Consider the following 11,349-nt stretch of genomic DNA (forward strand, 5'->3'; position numbering starts at 1 on the left):
CCCAGGGTCAGGTTCCTCTTCTGCTGTATTCAGAGGGGGATTTGAATTTCCCCTCTTGCACATTGGGTGAGTGTCTTAAGCTCTGACCTGTGGTCTCAGAGAGCCAAGAAAAAGCTTCTTATTACATAAAGTGGAACAGCACCTCAGGAGACAGATATCCCAGGAACACCCTGAGGATGGAAGACCCCTATCTAATTCAGGCATCATCGATATTTGACTTCCATCTGCCTCACTCAAAGTGACTGCATGGAAATAATCTGTCTCTCCTCAATTTTTAAGAACTTACTTAGTTTTTCAATTTTAATATCAAGTGGTTTCCTAGGGTAAGGAAACACTTTTACAGTTGTTCTAGTCCCTGTGCTAGCAAGGATGGGTATCTTTCTCTACCACAAACACCCCTTGGTGAGCCTGCTCACTCCTAGGGAGGGATCTGTGGCACTGAAAGCAAAGTAAAATTTTCAGAAAGTTCAGTGGCACCTGGTTCAGATCAAACCTGCCATCTGGAGCCTAGTTAACAGTGTTAGATCTGAAGAACTGCTGTTTATATTTCACCCTGAGCTTCACAAATGCAACTGGCTTGGCAATATTCTTATGAGACAGAAAGAGGACCTGAAAAAACAAGCCACATTCAGCTGTGTATGACCAGCATAGAAAACACTGAGTTAGTAGCAGGAATCACATGAGTGTTAGCCATATTCAAAAATGACCTAATAAGCCGATTGCTTACTCATGTTCTTGTCACCTCCCCACAGAGGGAGGCAGGTCAGGGTGATCAGTACATACAAAAAAATCAGCCTCCAGTCAAAGGGCAGCAGGGACCAGCTATGCAGCACTGTCAGCTTTGTTGCCAGCAGATTACCGCAAGAGGCAGTGCTAAGAAGGATGAACTGCTGAAGTTTCCTACAAGCTCCCTTTTCTGTGACCTATATTGGAAGGTCATCCTGTACTGGACTTGTTGGACAGTATCACAGGCTTAGGAGAGCAGCCAGTTGGAAGATGAAGTGGAAAACCTGCCTTGAAAAGCAATCACTGACTAATTTTATGTCACGATCATCTGAGGCTAAGAAAACACACACATTATTTAAGTGTCCTCACTGTACAATTTAGTTCCATGGTGTTACAAAGGATACTGGCTGGTCAAGAAACCTGAAGGGCAAGGCTCCAATATCATATCACGTCTCCGATATCATCAGACTTGAAGACATGGGACAAACACATGTAGCCCCTTCGCCTTCAAATACCACACATGGCCCTACAAGACATGGCCAGGATGGACACAGAATCATCAGCCCATTCTTCAAAAATGTCACCCCAGTGGCACCATCCCAGCTGGTCTCCAGCCACGCCTCTCTCTTGCTTCAGGATGTCATTCTAAGTTGGCTTTTAGGTCTGAGATGTCACAGGACTGGTCGTGGTGGGGCTAAAAGTGGTGGTCACGAGACTGGTTTTGTGTGAGACACATCTGACAGTATGCGGCCCTGATAACCAGTGCTGATGTCATGGGACAAATTGCCCATTCTCATCCCAGAAACCATAATGCTCTATGCGTATTGCCTGCCATGTGTCTTTTTTTGTCTATCCCTTGCCCCAAAGCAGGCTGGATTTCTTCAGAAAAGGGATTTCTGTATGTAACTCCATCAACTGACAAAGCCCTTTGAGGATCCTATGGAACCAAGAGTGCCACATCAGCGGGGTATAGTTACTGTTTATTACCATAACAGAATTGTTCCATTCCCTCTTAAAAGTTAAAACAAATGGAAAATTCTGCATAACGGTCCAGCTCTGAGAAAAACTGATGGGAAATACTCAGAGTGTTACTGAGTCAGGATCAAATTTTATTTACCCACAGACTCTCTATCAAGGCTTCCTGTTTTAGCCGAATGGGTATGACTGGTTTTCAGGCCAATACCATGTGTTGAGCATCCAACCACGAGTCAAAACAACAGCCCAATTTTTGCAGCAAAAATCTAGCTGTCATATTTCTCTATGATTCACAAAGTTGCTTTAATTTGTTATAATGCAAGGCCTGTCCCTGCTCTGACTTGATGGGACCAGCTTTGGAGTCTTTGATGTCAGAGGCCTTGAAAGCCCCATTTCACAGATGAGCCAGCTTTGCATAAATAAACAAAGTGACCTCTGAACTGGAGCCTGAGACCTGAGTACACTTCAAAGCAGTGGGGGAGGCGATGGGGGGATGACTGGGAGGTGATGGGGAATGAAGCGATCAGCATGCATCATTAAGGCAGCCCCAGCTCAACACTGCCCCAGAACAAGGGGTGTAAATAAAAGGAGGGAGGCAAGCAGGGAGGGAGTGAAATGAGGGGGAAAGTGATGTAATCCAGTCAGGCTTGAACAATTATAATGAGGCCTTCTCCCATGGATGAATGAAAAAGATCTCTCTGAACTCCAGCTTTAAGAGCTGACTCTTGTGTTTACCCAGATGCATCATATTTGCACATCATATTTACTCCCTAATGTTCTTCAGTGAGGCAGATGTCTAGGGAGTGACAAAACACAAGTTGCCTGTGGAAGGCAGATCTTGGCCTTTCCTAGGAATTAAATCAGAATTTGTTCTGTTGAGCGTAGCAGTAAAACTTATACCATAAGCTTTGACCAGGAAGCAATTATTTATTTTTCACTACCCTTGATGGTGCAGTAGATAGAGGATAAACATACACAAAAGCAAGTATGATCTGAAAAAGTAAGTCTCTGCAGTTTATCTCAGATAAATTCAGGTTTTCCTGTAATACTTGCTGGAATTTAAGGGGAAACACAAGGCAAACATCATTCTGCACTTTGTTTTACAGAGTCTCCAGCTATCCTGACTGGCTTCTCCGATGCCCAGATGAGTGGTCCATGAGGCGTATGTGCAGGAAGGCAGCAGCAACTTTATCTCTGGGTTTACAGGGATTAAGGCACTTGCTTTCCCCATATCTCCTTAATGTGGATTAACACTCCAGGTTTCACTTAAATTTCAGCTGATATTAACCCTCAATGGCCGGGGAAACACAGCCCAACCCACTGGCTAGCATGATTCCCATCTGAGAGCTAGCACTGCCAGCTGACAGTGTTTTATTGCTCATCTTATGATATTTGGCATGTTTCTGGCAGACCTTGATCATGATCTTGACCTTGAAGTGACTACTTTAGAATCTAGGAATTGTTACTGAATAACAATTCCTAGTATCTCTGATTTTAAAGGACTCTGCATAAATATACTCTAAAAGCTTGAACTCATCTTGGAGATCTTGCAGTTTTTCCGCCTGTTTTGTGATCTTTGCAAGGTCTGAATTATGGGACTGGTCATCCATAGATGAATCCCCAAGGTGATGTGAAATCATGAAGATTAAGATGCAAAGTCTTCATTTTGACTAATTCTCATTTTTTTCCCCATCACTGAGGTCTAATTTAGCAAACAGTCTGAACCCTCACTTCTGCCAGAGGCAGATAGGACAAAACTCCAATCAACTCATCCCACTAACACAAACCTGGTGTAAATCTTAAATACTCTAACAAAAAAGAGACCTCATGGAGGAAACCCCTCTCCTTGGGTCCAGTAAGACAAAATCTCTCTAGATGAAAAAGCAGAAAGCCACTTGGAGGACTGCATAGCCAAGGAACACTACTTTTCTCAAAAAACCTCAACCAAACCCACAATGAAACAAACATGAAGTAAAAGGTTACTGGCAGAGAATTTCCCTCTGTGACAGGCACTGAAGACTTTACTGCCTTTGACTTCAGTTGGGCCAAAAATAACCAGATGTATTGATATTGGAATTTCCTGACAAGAAAAATTCAAAAAAGTTTGTGTTGGTGGCTTTTTTTGGTATTTTCAGCTCTGGCTATTTTCATGAGAATTTCCATGCAAAAAATTTCATGTATTTCACTTCAGGCTCAGCACTGGGAATCTCTTGGTAAGCAGGATGCTTTGCAAAAGAAACATTTGCAGCCCACCTGCCTTTTAAAACACTGGACACAGTCTACAGACAAAAGTCCTGGCTGGGCAATGAAGAAATGAGACTTCTGTCCATAGCTAGATCTGTAACTCACATTTTTAAGTTATGATGATGTACAGGCTTATTCTATTACCTGTAGGTGACAAAGTGATATTGGTGGTTCTGGTGCATCCCATGTCTCAACACACATATATCGAAAATGACTGCTTTAAGACCAAGGAAGATAAAACTTCCTTCCACAGAATGAAAATAAGAGGGACTGTGGGGTAGCATAGGCATATCAGAGCCAGCTTATTTTACTGACTGGTACCAATCTAGCTTCAACAGCACAGGCAAACCAGTTCTACTTCTATGGAGAGTTTTAATAGCCCACAGAGAATCTAGCACTGCTGTGCATAAGCTGTTACTAGCACCTGAACCAACTTTTACCACCAATTCCTTCTTAATACTGCAATCTCTGCTGGGAGACCAACAGAGAAGTAACCCCGTTCCATACTCTTGCAGATCACAAAGGAATGCTGTGGTTTATTGCTTGGGCTTGATTAAAAAGTTTTGTTATGAAAAGGGATCACATATTTCCTTAGAGAAGTAAATGTGTAAGGTGGAGAGATGGAACTTCAGAAAAGTGGGGTATTTTAAGCATGTAAAGGGATTAATACACACACACAAAAAAAAAGAGATAGAAAATTAAAGCATTTAAATTGAACATATGTGAAAGCTTCCCAAGAAAGGCATCTGTTAGACTATGGAATAGTCACCCAGAAGGAGATAAAGAAATTCTATTTCATAGAATCACTGAGTCCAACTATAAACCTAACACTGGCCGAGCCCCTCTAAACCATGTCCCTGAGGGCCACATCTACACATCTTTTAAATATCTCTAGGGATAGTGATTCAATCACTTCCTTGGGCATCTTGTTTCCTAATATCCAATATAGACTTACCCTGATGCAACCTGAGGCCATATCCTCTCATCCTACCACTTCATTACCCAGGAGAAGAGGCTGACTCCCAGTTGGCTACAACCTCTTTTCATGTAGTTGTAAAGAGCCAGAAGGACTCCCCTGAGCCTCCTTTTTCCAGGCTAAACACCCTAAGCTCCCTCAGCCACTTCTCATGAGACTTGTGCTCCAGACCCTTTCCCAGTTCTGCTGCCCTTCTCTGGACTCACTCCCATGCCTCAATGTCTTTCTTGTAGTGAGGGGCCCAAAACTGAACACAGGACTCGATGTGTGGCCTCACCAGTGCTGAGTGCAGGGAGACAGTCACTGCCCTGGTCCTGCTAGCCACACTATTGCTGAGCTGATACAGGATCCCATTGGCCTTCTTAGCTACCTGGGCACACTGCTGGCTCATGTTCATCTGGTTCTCAACCGACACATCCAGCTCCTTTTCTGACAGACAGCTTTCCAGCCTCAAACTTTGGAATACATGAAATTATAATGGTCTAACTATAGGTGAACTATGGCTTTTAGAAATCCATTTGCCAAAGTTGGCCACGTAGTTCTCAAAAACCCATTGGCCTTCTTAGCTACCTGGGCACACTGCTGGCTCATGTTCATCTGGTTCTCAACCGACACATCCAGCTCCTTTTCTGACAGACAGCTTTCCAGCCTCAAACTTTGGAATACATGAAATTATAATGGTCTAACTATAGGTGAACTATGGCTTTTAGAAATCCATTTGCCAAAGTTGGCCACGTAGTTCTCAAAAAGAGCTTTAGTAACTCTTTCAGTGTTACTGTAATATGGTATGATTGGTAAGAAAGAAAAAGCACAACAGAAAAAGATGTTAATGAAAAAGGAGCCCTTGAAGACTCTACTTTCTCTGTCTATACAGAGGAATTCTGGAGGTCTTCTGAGTCCATGCAGGATGAGACCTGTGCATACCACATTCAGCTCTCTGCTTGTGCCCATGGCTCTGTATCTGGTTCAGATTTGGACCTAGTTTATAACTTTCTACCCCTCCTTCCCCAACCACTTTCCATAATACTGTGGAAGGAGAAGCCTTTCTGAAGGTTTAGCTCTTTCCTTGCTCCTTGTGGTCTATTGCTACCCACAGAGCTCACAAAGTCATCTGAGACACATTCTCAGTCATGGCTCCATCTGCACATAGGGATGCTCCAGCTCCTGCTGTAACCACACAAAGAACCACAAGGCGAAACAGCTGGAGTTTTTCACTCAACCACTGCAATTCCCTGGCCTGCCATTATAACAATTACATTACAAAGGCAATCACAGCCCTTCTGCCATGCTGACTCCTCCAGACACCAGGACCTCCTGCCTGACTTCAGGTCTCCATTCCGTAGGGGGCCAGAAAACAATTCTTCCTTCTTTGTTGTTGTTGTTGAAGTTCCTTTTTTTATCAGCATGCTCCAGCACACACAGGCAGCAGCCCAGAGAGCTCTGTACCACAGGCACCAGTCTGTGGTTATAGTCTTGATCTGCTACTGGAGAGGATGAAAGGGTGAAGAAATCAGAGAACGAGTGGTTAGGCTTCTGCCTTGTCACCAGCACTTTCCGAGCATGAAATGCAGCCCCAAAGAGAGAGCAATTACCAACCAGCTGTTCCAGACCCAGAACAAATTGGTAATATTTTCCAGTATATTTAAATTGTTACTTCAATAGCATCAAGGGTTTCTTAGAGACAGGGTCTCAGCATATCAGATAGGACAAAAAATAAACGCTGTTTAAAGAGTTTACTGTCTCAGTAATGCAGGCATGAAGTGGATGTCACAATGTATTAAGGCTCCTCAGAAACCACACTTTTAGCATTCACCCATTTTAGTCTGGTGGGGAAATCATGGGGGTCTTGTACTTTTATAGAGTTGAGAAGCAAAGCTTCATTAATAACATCAATCAGCCTATCTGAACTATAACAATTTTATTGCATTTATAATTTATAATAATACCTCATTAGCTGCATAGAGAAAGTTTATAAATCTTGGGAAGAATTCTGCAATTTTTAATTGTTATTTGACAAATAAAGAAGTTTAAATAGTCCTTCCTTTAGAAACCTAACTCTAGCACCCAAGTTCAGAGTGAGAATGAAAAGAAGGTCAGGTTGACATCTACCTCTCTCCTCCGAGTGCACAAGAGATGATGGCCACATACAGTGGGTGCCAAATGCGAGGTGGTATGAACACTCCACCCAAGAACATAGGCCAAAATTCCATCTTCAACAATCCTAAATTGCTTAGGGTTGGGGGAGGGAGGCATGCCACTGAAAGAACTAATGCAACGTTAATGATAAGAAGAAGATTACAGCAGAGCCGAGGATAAACTGATAAGACCTGGCTCTCAGCCTTCTATTTTAACCACTACACAGCTGCTGTTCCCCATGAAGTTATACCTCTATCACTCTCCTTCCTAGTAGCACTGATCGATGTTTATTATTTTCTTCACCAAGACATGCAGAAATATCATTGATACATGTTCTATCTCCCTGAAAATTCACATGGTCAAAATAGCCAGTACAAAGAAATTTCCAGATGGGCTGGAAGGAAAGAGAGGTCATATATGTCAGTGACTGAGCACAGGCATTATTTTTGGATGGCATTTATAATCAAACAAAAAAAATCAATCGTACAGTCCCGTCCCATCCAAACATTGAGTTAATTCCTTAGTGTGGAATTACCCAATCCATCATGATGAACTGGGAATTGCAATACTGGGCTTTACAGCCAGGAATGTGGATCCAGCTGTTTGTTCCACACCAGTATGAAAAATATTGAAACATTCTTTATGGGCTTACATATTTCATAGTCTTCTGGTAGAAAAGTAAAAATATCTCTTCTGGAAGAAAATGAAACATCCTATGACAATTACCAAATGAAGCAAACTCTCAGAGAGGACTGCTGCTCAACATCTTTAATGGGAAAAGTGTGTCCTATGTGTGTTTGCTTGAGGTGAAAAATCACACCTCATCGAGGTACATCATTAGCCTATTATGTTTTAACTTTGATTTCAAGAAATTACAGCTCCTATAAATGATAAAAGTGCTAAGAAATCAACAGAGGATGATAGCTTTTAATTGGATATTGCAGAACATAAAAAAGTCTCATTATTTAAGACGTTTGTTACGAGGCATAAAGTGTTGTTAGGGAATCCTCCCTCTCAGATTTCAGAAGAGAACTATTTCAGAAAATGGTTCATATATGTAATAAACATAGATTGTAATTTGTCATTGGCAGCAGTCAGCCCCTCATCAGTCACCAATCTATGAATTTATACACAAATATATTTTGATAAATGGACTTTCTAAAGGACAGGTAAGCCACTAAGTCAGAAAGTACAGAAAAGGCATATGAAAGGGTAGAGAGGAAACCCAAAATTTAGCTTTTTTAACTTAGATTTTTCTTTTATAAACAAACTGATATGCAATTGTGTAATAGCAATACAGCAGTGGTGTAATCTCTCTAACTACCGTACTGTGCAACATGACAAGAAGCTAAAGAAATTGAGATTTTGGGGCCCAGCCATGAAAGACAGAAAGCAGCCTTGGTGTCTGATGATATCAAAACTTGCAACATTGCCCCCATATGCTGTTAAACACCTAATTTTATTAGTGAAGTGCCATACACCTTCTGCATAATGTTAAATGAATGGTACATATATCTCTGGGTCACTGTCAGACTAATAATAAGCTGTTTTAAGTAGCAAAATGTTGCCACTTTCACAATTCTGTCCAAGAACAACCATGGACAAGTGGCAATTTTGTTGGCTCCCAAACCAAACGGAATACTTGGCTCCCTACCTAACGTGAGGATTACTGTATAATACATGGGATAATATGGGCCTATGTCTCGCCAAAATTAAACCTAACCTAATTACTTGGAGTAAATTATAGCTTTCCATGTGGGGTAAAACACAAATTGTAAAAATGGTTGCTCCACAACTAACTATATAATCCCAATGCTGTCATTACAAATTTCTAAAACATGCTTCAAAACAATGACTGTACAGTCATTCCTGTGGGATGGAATTAAATTCCTTTGTGTTTTTTTGCATTTTTTTTAATGCCTGTCCCAGCAGATGACCAGGAGTGTAAGAGAACAACAACAATTGTAGGGCCAGAAAGGACCAGAGACAGAAGCTACCTAAGAAAACACAGAATCATAAAATCATAGAATAGACTGGGTTGGAAGGGGCCTTTAAAGGTCATCTAAAAACACATGCAACCCAAGATTATTTTAGGCAGAATTCAACAGATTTTGGGCACTCAGTCGCAGTCACTGCATTTTTTTGGAGAGTGAGTGTACAGCTCTCCCCAACACTCAGGATCCTCTACAGTCAGAGATGCATCACACCCCATATTAGTGCACTTCATACCTTGAATCTCACTTAATGGCTTCACTGGGATGAAGAAGGAGGGGCAGAGAGTCTGCATGAGCAGTTCTGGTTTGCAGATAGGGAAATGCACTGAGGAGACAGACTAGAGCTGCAAATGGAATTCAGTGCTTCTCAATGAACCAGAGCTAGCTAACACCTAACCAGAGTTAGCTGTTACCTAGGACCTTGCCTAGATCATCCATGAACAACTTTTTCCAAGAGGTAATTTACCCTCTGATATTTAGAAGCTAAAGCAGGTGCAGTTTATTAGCTTCCTATGCAAGGTACCCCATAAGGACTGCTCTTGGAGAGCACTGGAAGCCACAGTATGCACCAATGGGGCAACTGGGAACATTTAAGTTCTGTATTGAAAATACAGATAACATCTCAGTATTATCTGTGGAGGGAAAATATCTATTTTTTTACGAGCAAACATTGCTTTCTCCAAAGCCCCTTAATATTTACTCTAACGAGCACTGCAGTTACACACCTTATTTTTTACTATGATAATGTATATTATTATCAACCTACTCATATGAATATTGCATACTGAATGTATTTCACACACTGTTGGCTATTTTGAACAACAGATGTGAGAGGGATTTAAATGCCAATTTTAAAACTGTGCAGTTGATTGAAATCCTGTGAGCCATTCATAGATTGCCAGATATTCTATTTACATGATTCCTCCCATGTAAAATACCTCAGGGAATACTCTAGACTCTGGCATATGGTTTAGAATGATGATAACTGATGTTGGAGATGCCACACAGACAACAGGACATATTATCTGGTTACATCTGTGCGTAAAATGCTTCGAGATTTTTTGATGGAAGGGGTTATGAATGTGTAAGGCTGAGATGCTACATTTATGTCCCTCTAAATCATGCTCAGAGATAACAAGCAGTTAGAGCCCCATCAATGCAAAACCAAGCACTTTTATGAATACATTTCATTGCATCCATGTGCTGTTATCCTCTAGGGTAATTATGACTTACGGGTGAACCTTGAAAAATTGTAAAGGATCAGCTTAAAAGAAGAACTCCTATGCCAAAACACATCCAAACCTCAAAAACAGAAACCTTGTGAGAATAGCTTGTGAACAGTCTGATTGCAGCACATTCAGGGCTTATTCTTCCCTTCTAACACGGGGGAAACCCCTATCCATGCCACAAATCTGACTGACTTCCACTTCTGCATCTGTAGCCTGACAAATCCCATGGGCCCAAAACTCCCACGCTCTATAGTAGAGGCCCTGCCTGACAGATTACATGCAAATGTTGCAAATACATCATAGGTTATAGTGGAAGAATGTTCACAGTTCTGCAGACACACTCAGGAAAAAAGATTCAGCAAGACCCCTTGGTGAAGTCCCCATGGCAATACATCCTGAATGAGGAACTGTATCATGTGAAAACATTCCTAATATTTCCTTCTGTTTTCATTAATAATGTTAAATTTCCTGCTTTTGGGATATCTTTTGTTTTAACAAGCACAGCTTTTTGCCTCAACTTCTGAAAGACTGAGCCACTGTAAGTCTATTATTACTATTTATGCTGAAGTCATTTAAATGGACCAGGCATCCATGTCCAAAATCAGCAATTTGCAAGCCATAATCTCATACCAGCCAGATTAATGTGACACCTGAGCTGTGTTTTCTTTTAAGACATAGGAGTCTGAATGGCTGAAAGTATCAGAAATGTAAAAAAAAAAATAGTCTTCCTGCTTCAGAAACATATACACAGTTGATTCTGTGGTGCTCATGAATGACCTTTCGTGATTTTTTTTTCTTGACAAAAAGTCAACTAAAAATTGAATCAAATTGCAACAGCCCAATGGTTTGAAATCACTAGGGGGGAAAAAAAAGAGTTGCTTTCTTACTATCTGAAATACCTCATTCTGGCCCAGAAATAATTAGGGGTGGATAAATTATCTGGCTTACAATTTTCTCTGGCATATTATTTTACTCATGCCTTTCTTCTTCCTCTGCAGGGGGTGCTTGTGGTCATATTGTTCTTTTATTTATGGCTCACAGCCTTTTCAGTGGCAGCACGCACACCCAA

Source organism: Acanthisitta chloris, unplaced genomic scaffold (assembly GCF_000695815.1).
Source record: "Acanthisitta chloris isolate BGI_N310 unplaced genomic scaffold, ASM69581v1 scaffold12224, whole genome shotgun sequence".
In the NCBI taxonomy this organism is placed as follows: domain Eukaryota; kingdom Metazoa; phylum Chordata; class Aves; order Passeriformes; family Acanthisittidae; genus Acanthisitta; species Acanthisitta chloris.